The 12,029-nt window shown below is 44.0% G+C and overlaps 1 long non-coding RNA gene and 1 pseudogene across 2 annotated transcripts in view; one reads left to right on the plus strand and one right to left on the minus strand.

The window, feature by feature from the left end:
* Positions 1 to 12,029, minus strand: part of LOC143678263 (uncharacterized) — a 338,248-nt gene that overhangs the window by 168,683 nt on the left and 157,536 nt on the right. The gene's annotated exons all lie outside the window — the stretch shown is intronic.
* On the plus strand, positions 1,445 to 8,268 carry LOC143676869 (UDP-glucuronosyltransferase 1A6-like; annotated as a pseudogene).

Below are 12,029 nucleotides of genomic sequence, written 5' to 3' on the forward strand. Positions count from 1 at the left end.
TCTTATTTAGCTCCCCAAAGACCAGGGCAGAGTTTTGGTAGTCAGGGCCCAGGCAAACGGCTTTATCTGAGTGGTGTCCATAAGGAAGAATTGCAGGTTTCTGCCACCCCCTGGTTCCCCTGGCCCTGTAGCTGACTTAGGCCATGCTCTTTCCCAAAGCCCTGACCTCAGAGCCCTCCCTAGGCTCTCTGAGCCCTGAAGGGTGGCACAGCACTGGGCTCCCTCCGCCATTTGCCAGGATTTTGTTGCTGTCTAGATACCATTCCCCTCCTGTCTGGTCCTTGTAAGTAGAAATCCCTGCTGGTGCCTCTCCTCCCAGGAAACTGTGCCCAGCTTGGGCTGAGCAGAGTCTTTGCATGCCCTTGAACAATGTGTTTGGATATTGGCTGCAATGCTGGGGTGAGTCCTGTACTCGGATGGAAATTTAACCCGGTTCCTGAATCTTTCTCTGGTCTCAGCACTCTACCTCCTGCTCGACTGGGTTAGGTTTGGGCCTTGGGTGGCAGTTCTGCTGTGTGTGACTATCACTGGGCAAATTGGTTCAGTAATTCTAGGAACCACCTCTCACTTGGGCAGCCTGGTTTCCACACCTATCATCATCTTGTACCTCCATCAATAATGCAGTGAGTATGCAGAACAGATTACTCTCCCATCCTTTTTAGGGAGTGTAAACCATTAACGGACAACAATTTTACTTTCATTTACTGCAGCATGGCCTTCCCTCTTCAGGCCTTGCAGGGAGTTCCTACTGAACTGTGCTGGTTTGAAAGGAAGTATGCCCCATAAGAAAAGCCATGTTTTGATATAAATCCCATTTCATAAAGGTAGAATAATCCCTATTCAATACTGTATATTTGAAACTGTAATGAGATCATCTCCCTGGTTGATGTGATTTAGTCAAGAATGGTTGTTGAACTGGATTAGGGGATGACATGTCTCCAGCCATTTGAGTAGGTCTTGATTAGTTTCTGAAGTCCTATAAAAGAGGAAATATTTTGGAGAATGAGAGATTCAGAGAGAGCAGAAATGCTGCAGCACCATGAAGCAGAGAGTCCACCAGCCAGAGACCTTTGGAGATGAAAAAGGAAAACGCCTCCGGGGGAGCTTCATGAAATAGGAAGCCAAGAGAGTAAGCTAGCAGATGACGCTGTGTTCACCATGTGCCCTTCCAGCTGAGAGAGAAGCCCTGACTGTGTTCGCCATGTGCCTTCTCACTTGAGAGAGAAACCCTGAACTTCATCGGCCTTCTTGAAACAAGGTATCTTTCCCCAGATGCTTTTGATTGGACATTTCTATAGACTTGTTGTGATTGGGACATTTTCTCGGCCTTAGAACTGTAAACTAGCAACTCATTAAATTACCCCTTTTAGAAGCCATTCTGTTTTGGTGTATTGCATTCCAGCAGCTAACAAACTAGAACATGGACTTTTCTTCTTAGTACTTTAGGCATGGTTGGAGGTGAGACAGTGCAGTTGTCCCTCAGGATGGAAGCCCCTGGCTCAGTATGAAGGAAGTGAATGAGTGCCTTGGTGATTTTCCTGGTCCTAATGTTCACCAGCTGTGAGAGCCTCCTGAAGGACTCCAACACCATGAGTTTCCTCAGGGAGAACACATTTGATGTCCTCTTCACAGACCCAGCCTTACCATGTGGGTGATCCTAACCAAGTACTTGGGCCTGCCTTCCATGTACCTCTTCAGTCCCATGCATCCTGGAGCGCATGCTCAACAGATGTCCCAACCCTGTGTCCTACATCCCCAGGTGTTACACTCAGTTCTTAGACCAGATGACATTCTCCAAGTGGGAAAATTTCTTAGATATCACTATATTTCAACTTGTGTATATGAAGAACCAAAACCTGGTGTCAAATCTCCTCAAGAAAGATGTGTCCCTCCCCACCTTGTATTGGAAGGCCTCCATTTGGCTGCTAAGGTATGACTTTGTGTTCGAGTAGCCATCCATGCTTAACATGACATTCATTAGAGGAATAAACTGCAAAGAGAGAGGAAATGTATCTCAGTTTGGTGGCTTGTTTGTTTTTTTTTTTCACTTTAATTTTTCTGTTCTTTAGGTGAGTAAAAATCATTCTTATATACTCTGGCTTTCCTCAGTCAATTGGCTCCTTCTGCTGACTCACATCTGGAAGAGTTCCTAAAGAAACACGTTCAGTTAGAGGTAGAATGCATATGCCCTCTTGGGGTAAAGGGGAGTTGTTATTCCTTAGGGCTGTTATAATAAAGTACCACAAACAAGAGATATTTATTGCCTCACAGTTCCGGAGGCTAGATGTCCAACTTGAGTTGTCAACAGGTCCTTGCATCCTCTGGTGGCTGGCTGGCAGCCCATGGCTCTCTTTGACTTGAGCCATAATTCAACTCTGCCCTTGAGTCTTCTCTTTCTATTTGTCTCCTAACTCTGTCTAATTTGCTTCTACCTCTAAGAATACTAGGCATATTGGTTTAGACACATCTTAAAGCAGTTTGGCCTAATTTTAACTAATATCATCTTTCTAACAGTTTGAAGCTGTGGGTACCCCCCAAAAGATCATATTCTTTTAGTTATTTCCAGTGGATATAGATCTATTGTGAGTGGGACCATTTGATTAGGTTTTTCAATTGATGCGTGCTCCAGGTGAGTGTTAATCCTCTTACTGGAGGCCTTTATAAGAGGGCAGAACACATAGCGAAGATCAGAGAAACTCATAGAAAAGCCCAGGAAAACTAAGAGATAAGGACACAGACAGACTTTAGAAAGGAAACCACCAAAGGCAGAAGTCGAAAGCAATACAACCTGGAAGAGAAAGGAAAGATCAGCAGATGTCACATCCAAAGTAGTTGAGGATCACCAGTAGCCGGTCTTCAGAGAGAACATACCGTCCCGTTGATGCCTTGACTTGGACATTTTCACAACCTCAGAACTGTAAACTTCTAAGTTAATAAATTCCCATTGTAAAAGCCAACCCACTTCTTGTATTTTGCATTCTGTCAGCTTTAGTAAATGAGAACAATCTTCAAAGACCCTCTTTCTAAATAGGATTACATTCGAGTGACTGGGGGATAGGACTTGAGCATATCTTTTGGTGGGACACAGTTCAAGTTATATTGGGGGGTCTGTGTGAGATCTGAGGCTAAGGTGACACAGAGACAGTTGGGTGAAAATGGCTGATGTGTGGCTACAGTAGGAAATTATGTTCAACGAGGGCCTGGGGAGAGTCATAGAAACTTAGAATGAGGTTTAGAAAGGTTCTAGTCCAAACCTCACACTTTCTTGTCAGGGAGACAAGGAGACCCAGAGCTGGGACCAAATCCATTCTCCCAATTTTGTCCCATACTTTTCCTCTGATCACTAAGTTAGGGGTCAGCAACTACAGCCCTGGGCCAAATCCCTACAGAGGCATGTTTTGTATGGCCCAGACCTAAGAATGGGTTTTACATTTGTAAAGGGCTGTTAAAACAAACAAACATACAAAAGCAAAGAAAATGTGGCAGAAGACTGTGTGGCCCACAAGCTACAGATTTGTGCAAAACACATGCTGACCCCTGAGCTAAGGCAAGCATTTTCAGATGAGGTAGATGAGGCCCAGAATTACTCTGAAAAATAAAAATATATTTACTTTTTAAGTATTTCCACTTATGAAAAGTTTCAGACCATCCCTAATTTTCATACCAGAATTCTCTTTTTCAGTACATTTTTCATCAGAGCGAAAGCATCAAATAGGTCCCAAGGACAATTACCATCCTACTTCAACAACTTCTAATTTCTTTGTTAAGCAGTTGAACAATGGACTGTAGCTAATTGGAGAGGTTTTTAGTTTACTAAAACTGACAAAATGCCATATACCAGGAATCAGTTGGCCTTTACCATGGGGATTTAATAACTTCCAAGTTTATAGTTCCAAGGCCATGAAAATGTCCAAATCAAGGCATCAACAGGATGATAACTTCCCCCTGAAGACCGGGTAGCAGCATCCTCAGCTCCTGTGTCACAAGGCCAAGCACATGGCAGCATCTTCTGGTTTCTCCCTTTTCTTCCAGGTTCCATTGATTTCAGCTTCTGTGGCTTTCTCTCTCTCTCAGAATCTTTTTTAAAGGACTCCAATAGGAGGATTAAGTCCATCCTGAAGAGGTCCATCACACCTTAACTGAAGTAGCCTCATCTAAAGATCCTACTTACATGGGCTCACACCACAGGAATGGATTAGGTTTAAGAACAAGTTTTTCTGGAATACATATGGCTTTAAATCACCACAGAACAAAATTTCTGGACTGTGTAACTACTTATTTATTTTTTGAGGGACTTTCAGACTGTTTTCCAAAGTGATAATACCATTTTATTTTATTGTGGCAAAATACCGCTTTAACCATTTTAAAGTGTGCAATTAAGTGGACTCAAGTGCTTTCACAATGTTGTGCACACTGTGAACATTGCCTGGTTCCAAGGAGTTTTCATCACCCCAAATGGAAATCCTCTACCCTTCAGACAGTCACTCCCCATTTTCCCTCCATCCAGCCCCTGGCAGCCATCAGTGTGCTCTCTGTTACTATGGATTTGCCTAGTCTGAATATTTCATGTAAATGGAATCATGTGATATATAGTCTTTTGCATCTGGCTGCTTTTGCTCAGCATAATGTTTTCATGGCTCACCCATGTTGTAGCATGTCAGAATTTCATTATTCCTTTTTATGGCTGAGTAACATGCATTGTACGGATAGACTACATATGGTTTCCATTCATCAGGTGATGGACATTTGGGTTATTTCCACTTTTGGGCTGCTGCTATCACACAATTCACTCTCTTTCCCTTATTTAGTATAAATGGTCCTTCATCCAACAAGTATCTCTTGAGAACCTTCCCTGCCCTTGGGGAGGTGCTGGGGGACACTGCTGTGAATGCCTAAATCTTGCAGTCACAAGGGAAAAGATATTGATCAGCCACAAATTGTGATGTCCACTTTGAAAGAGGGTAAAGGGCTAAAGAGGGCTGACAGTAGGGACTTTGCAGGTTGAGAGGGTGCAAGCTTGGGGGATAAGTGTACAAAACAGAGAAGACCTCGGGTACAGAAGGAGAGCATTGCAAGGTCTTTCTCCTCTCTCCCTCCCATGTTTGAGGGTCTCCTTACTCTCATAAATATGAGTATGTGGAAATCCTATCTATGGGTCTTCTGAGTGGTCTCTTTGTCATTGCTATTGCATGGCTGTGTCCTCCCCACTGCTCTGGGGCTCCTGGGCCCCCACTTGCATGCTGGATCCTCCCTAGAAATTCATAAGCACAATCCCTTCATAGAACAGGTGCCCTCCAGAGATGTGGGGCCAGGCAGGCCATACTCCCTTTGCTGCCCTCTTCATTCTGTGGACCATTCGGACTTGACCAAGGTGGACCATTTTGGACCTTGGTCAAGACTTTGACCAAGACCCTGACTTTTTGTTGCCCTCCTCATCCTCACTGCCTGTCAAACAGATTAAATAGCCTCCATATCCCAGGTCAGATATTTTTATCTAACTTAATGAACTGAACTATTGTTAACTAATTTATATGTAATTATATATCATAGTGACTTAATTAAACATGTCAATGTGATTTAGCCATTTCGGTCTTCAGAAAATAGTAAATTTCTTTTTTTCCAACCTCAAACCTTTTTCAGCTCTCTATGTATCTCATAAGCACTGGCCCCGATACTAAAGGATTGGGGGTAATACAAGAGTGTTAGCAGGAAAGAAGGGGCCAAGCCTGACTTTCTCCATAGGGAATGAGGGAACAGCCAAGAAGCTCAGCCCTTCACAGGGTCAAACTTTCTAGACATCCCTCTGTTCCTAACATGAAATTACCCCCATGCGCACCTTTTAATCTCCCCTGCACACAAATTGCTAGCTGTCCTCCCTCACTTTTGGGGAAATCCCGTTCATACCCACAGAGGTTGGTTTCATCCCAGGCTCTCCCCCTGCACCCCACTGGTATATGACCCAGCCTGAGTCACTTGGTCTGCAGTGAGCTCTGAGAGGGGCTGGCCTCTTTCTGGACACTCAGGGATGGTCAAGTGTTCTCCTTATCTCCTCTGCACTCAGTTGGTGAGAAAGGGACTTCTGCCTTTGGGTTCTGATTGTGTCTGGACACATAACACCCAACCACGGACAGGTGAGTGTGGTGGCTGTTTATTAGCCACATATCCTCAGCCTGGGGAAGAGGACACCACATGCTACACTGGCCCACATGGGGCCTACATGAGCACAGTGTTCACAGCCAGGGTCTCGGGAGGCAAGAGGGTGGGGTACCCCTCGTTCCCATGATGTGATGTCATTGGTCTGTCTGAATGATCTCAAGGACTGGCAAGAAACTGAAGCCCTCTGCTTGGGCATAGGCACACCCTGGACCTGATCCCTTTGAAAAGAAGGAGTTTGGCTAGGGGACTTTATCTACCGAGACAGAGTGGGAGGGGAGCTTGCAGTTAGGTCACTAGAGGTGCCCCTGATTCACCAGATGTCAAGGGACACATGACAATGAGCCTTAACTTTCAGCCTCACACCCCACCCCCCTGAGGTTACACCAAGTACCACAGCAATGTGCAGAGAGGGCTGGTCCTCCAGGTTGGTTCCCTTTAGGATCTCCCCATCATGTCACTGGTAGACATGCCAGGTTCTTCAGCCTTTTGTCCAGTGTAGGGACACAGACCACAGGTGCACACACACACACACACACACACACAAAAGTGTACAAAGAGAGGCCCATCAACTTCATAAGGAGAAAAAGAAATGTTTTCTAACTCGTTCTCAACTGTAGGGCTTCTCTCTGGCCAAGTCAATTAAAGTGGCGTGAGTACTTTTCCTTCATCTCCTGCTTCCAATTTACGTCCCTTTGGACCTTTGGGGAAAAACACAGACCCACAGTTGAGCCATGGGTTCTTCACTGGACTCTTGTTTACCTCCACAAAGACCAGAGCAGGACTTTACTAGTCAAGGCCCAGGCAAAGGTCTTCATCTGAGTGGCATCTGGCAGGAAGAATTGCAGGTTTCTGCCACCCCCTGGTTCCCCTGGCCCTGCAGCTGGCTTAGGCCAAACTCTCTCCCGAGGCCCTGACCTCAGAGCCTTGCCTCCGAGCCCTGAGGGGTGGCACCACCCTAGGCTCACCCTGCTACCTGCCGGGGTCTTGTTGCTGTCTCAATATCATCCTCCTCCTGTCTCTGGTCACTTTGAGTAGAAATACCTGCTGGTGCCCATCCTCCCAGGAAGCTGCATCCAGCTTGGGCTGAGCAGACTCTTTGCATGCCCTTGAACAATGCGTTTGGATATTGGCTGCAATCCTAGAGTGAGTTCTGCCCTTGGACAGAAACTTAACCTGGTTCTTGAAGCTTCCTCTTCTTTTTCTGGAATCAGGATGCTGCCTCCTGCTTGACTGGGTTTGGGTTGGGCCTTGGGTGACAGTTCTGCTGTGCATGACTAACTCTGGGAAAATTGGTTCAGAAATTCTAGGAACTGCCTCTTACTTGGACAGCCTGGTTTCCACACCCATCATATTCTTGGACCTCCATCAGTAAGGCAGTGAGTGCGTAGAACAAATTACTCTCCCATCCTGTTTGGGGAGTATAAATCATTAACAGGCATCACTATTACTTTCATTTGCTGCAGCATGGCTTTCCCTCTTGAGAACTTGCAGAGTCTCTGCAGGGCTTTTCTTCTTAGCACTGTGGGGCCTGGCTGGAGGAGAGAAGGTGTTAGTAGTCCCTCAGGATGGAAGCCACTGGCTCAGTATGAAAGAAGTGAGTGAGCACCTCAGTGAGAAAGGGCATGAGGCTGTGGTGCTAGTTCCAGAAGTTAATTTGCTGCTGAAAGAATCCAAATGCTGCACAAGAAAATTTACCCAGTGCTGTACACCCAGGAAGATCTGAAGAACCAGTTTTGCTCCTTTGGAAACAGTCATTTTGCCATCAGTTCATCCCCCCGCCTCCTTCCTACTGAGCTCAGGAATGTGATGATTTTCCTGGACCTAATGTTTGCCAACTGTGAGAGCCTCCTGAAAGACTCTGACACCTTGAGTTTCCTTAGGGCGAGCACATTTGATGTCCTTTTTATAGACCCGGCCTCACCTTCTGGCGTGAACCTGGCCAAGTACTTGGGCCTGCCCTCCGTGTATCTCTTCAGGGGTTCCCCGTGTCTCCTGAAGCATGCGGTCAACAGAAGCCCATACCCCATGTCATACATCCCCATGTGCTACACTCAGTTCTCAGACCAGATGACGTTCTCCAGCGGGTGGCCATCTTCCTTGCAAATTTCTTAGAGTTCACTATATTTCAGTTTGTGTATAAGAATTAGCAAAACCTGGCATCGAATCTCCTTGAGAGAGATGTGTCCATCCCCACCTTGTATTGGAAGGCCTCCATTTGTCTGCTAAGGTATGACTTTGTGTTTGAGTACCATTGGCCATCCATGCCCAACATGATATTCGTTGGAGGAATAAACTGCAAAAAGAGAGGTGAGATATCTCAGGTTGGTGTTTTTAAAAAAATTTTCCTGTTTCTTTAAGTGAGTAAAAATCATTCTTATGTGCTCTGTCTTGTATGGCCCAGAGCAATGAATGGCTTTTACACTAGTAAAGGCTGTTAAAACAAAGAAAGAAATGAAAGCAAAGAAAATGTGGCAGAATCATTTGTGGCCTGCAAAGCCTACACTTTACTATCTGGCCCTTTATGCAAAACATGTGCTGATGCTGTGGGTCCCGCCCCTTAATGCAGGGCCATGGACAGCATGTGAAATGCCTTTGTAAGCCCTGCAGGGAAACTCCATCCCTATCCCTCTCTTCCTTGGGCCCAAGTCCAATGCAGCTGGAACTCTCTCCTTGGGAGGTGGTGAGAGCACCATGGTTTTCTTGCAACATTCTTTGGGGAGTAGTTACACAGAATACTAGATCTCAAGTCCTCAGGGGTACACTTCTGTTCCCATTTCCTCTTCATGTGTTCCAGAACCACTTAGATCTGTGGTGCTTCAGGGCATAATGCCTGGAAATATTTTTGGTGTCACAATTGGGGGTATCTCTCTTACTTCTGTAAGTGGTGGGCAGGGAGGCTGCTAAACATCCTACAATGCCTGGTCACACCTCATTCCCAGAGTAATAAGAAACACTGACTTTAATAAATTGAAAATATCAGCCACGTCTCTGAGCAGGGTGCCCGCTGGGGTGGTGTGGGGTAGCAGGGGTGCTTTGCCCACCCTCTGTGATCACCTTGTCTTCCTGGGGCTCTCTGATGCAGGCTGACATTTCAGCAGTCATTGACTGAGCAGAGGGGGGAGGCAGGGGAACAATGCCTGAAAATGCCAAGTCACTCTTTATAAACACTTTTGAAAATATGTGAGGTGAGGCAATGACTACCATGTTTGCTTCTCTTTCAAAACTCAGTGTTTATCTTTACAACTGTTTACCTTTGAGATTACCAGACATTTTGGCATAAATGTGTTTCTGTGAATGAGTAGTGGTCTAAAGAGTGGTTACATTTTAGAGGGAGTCAGAGTTAAAAGTATACATATTTGACATGAATACCCCAAAATCTAGAAACTTGATTTTTTAAAATAACTGAAAAATCTAGGAAATGATTGCATGGGAATTTTTTTTAAACTTTTTTATTGTATAGTGTACTATACATACAAAGCAAAGAAATAAAAAAAGCAATAGTTTTCAAAGCTATCTTCAAAAAGTGGTTTCTGGACAGATCCCAGAGTTGTCATAAGCTACCATAGGATCCTCTCATAATTTCCCTTATAGCTACTCCAGAATATAGAAGGCTAGAGGGCTTAAATAATTTTTTATGATCACATTGCCTTTTTTTCCTTCTTTTTTTTGTGAACAAAAATATATTTACAAAAAAGCTATAATTTTCAAAGCACAGCACCACAATTAGTTGTAGAACATATTTCAGATTTTGACATGGGTTACAATTTCACAATTTTAGATTTTTACTTCTAGTTGCTCTAAAATACTGGAGACTAAAAGAGATATCAATTTAATGATTCAGTATTCATATTTATTTGTTAAGTCCTATCTTCTATGTATAATTCCACCATCACCTTTGATCTTTCCATACCTCTCTTTGGGATTGTTCGGGCTATTGCAATTCTAAATTTTTGTTATTGGAAGGGTCTGTCACTAATATGGGGTAGGGAGATGGAACCATCTGATGTCCTGGAGAAGCTGGGCTGTATTTCAGGACTTATCTGGACCAGGGACCCATCTGGAGGTTGTAGGTTTCTGGAAAGTTACTCTAGTGCCTGGAGCCCTTGTGGAATCTTATATTGTCCAAAGTGTTCTTTAGGATCGGCTGTAATGGTCCTGGTTGGCGGTTGGCAGGTTATGTTAGGTAGCAAGGTCTACCTGAAGCTTGCTGAAGAGCAACCTCCAGGGTAGCCTCTCAATTCTATTTGAACTCTCTGCCACTGATACTTTATTAATAACACTTCCTTCCCCCCTTTTGGTCAGGATGTAATTGTTGATCCCACAGTGCCAGGTCTGGATACATTCCTGGGAGTCATCTACCATGTCACCAGGGAGACTTTCACTCATGGATGTCACATCCCATGTAGAGAGGAGGGCAATGATTTCACTTGCAGAGTCAGACTTAGAGAGACAGGGACCACATCTGAGCAACAACAGAGGTCCTCCAGAAGTAACTCTTAAACATACCTATAGGTAGTGTAAACTTTTATGCTACCTACATAGGCTTCACAAGAGTAAGCCCCATGATTGAGGCCATGGCCTATTGATTTGGGTATCCCTAAGGTTTGACACAGTATCAGGGGATTCCCTGATGGTAAGGTTTAGTAGTTTCATAGTCTTTCTCCCCTCCCTCAAGGGACTTTGCCAATACTTTTTGACTCTCTGTATAATATACTCTAGGATGTTTCCGGGCATTACAATAATCTATACAGGATTAAAGAACCTTTGTCTTATTCTGAGTGTCCTGTGTTTCAGTTGTTCACATGAGCTGTACAAATAGGTTGAATTAGATTATGCACCACAGAAAATTTCAGTTCTAGATCAAATAAACCTTTCTTCCATTGGTCTCAGAGACTATGTAGACACAGTCTTCCTTATCCCTATGTTCTGAATTACTTTAACCCCAACCTGTTTGGCTTCATTTTTATCTCTAAATATCAGGTTATATATATAAAACAGCCTCTCAAAATCGAGAAATAATCACCACTCAAGACTTAATGTGTCTTCTCTAAAAGCTTACACTCTAGTCCCCTGTTTTCTTATAAGCATTTTCTAAAGGTGACCATACCATTGTTTTTGTTTTTTTTTTTTCTGGCTTATCTTGTCTCAGCAAATGTCCGGCATGTGCATTCACATTGTTGCATGCCTCATGACATTGTTCCTTTTTGTAGCAGCACAACTTTTGTTCATAAGTGTACAGTATCGTTCGCCAATCTACTTCTCCATCAGTGCATCCTTCAGCCACTTGCATTCATTTGGGCATTATGTAGAGGGCCCAAAGTCCGCAGTCCATCAACATTTTCAATATTAGATAAATGCATTGCTCCCAAGAGACAGAAAACCAAAAACACACCCTCACCAAATAGGAAGTCTAACTCCTCTTAACTCTTGTCCCTCACCCCATTATTTACCTCTGTTGTTGCTGTGGTAGTGCTGATGGTTTCCTTTTGAACAGAGCTATAGCATGCAATAGCAGTTTTACCCCTGTACCCTGGACTTGAACACTCTTTATACAAGAATTAAATCTTTGAAATAATTCTCACAAGAACTCATATTTCTAGTGTAGGCAGTGGAACATGTAGGTCTATAAAACCCCTTTCAATCTTGTTCATCTTCAATATGGTATATTACTTCTAGACCCACTAGAGAATCACCTTCACTCCTATCTGTTCCCTTACATTGTAGTTCAACCTCATTTGGTAACAGTTCACCCATCTCTAGCTTCTATGTATCTCTACGTCCCCTATATTCTGTATTATAAGCCTGTGATTATACCTTTATGCTGGTCATAAAAGTGGAATCATACAGTATCTATCCTTTTGTGTCTGGCTAAT

Source organism: Tamandua tetradactyla, chromosome 3, assembly GCF_023851605.1.
Source record: "Tamandua tetradactyla isolate mTamTet1 chromosome 3, mTamTet1.pri, whole genome shotgun sequence".
NCBI classification, from domain to species: Eukaryota; Metazoa; Chordata; class Mammalia; order Pilosa; family Myrmecophagidae; genus Tamandua; species Tamandua tetradactyla.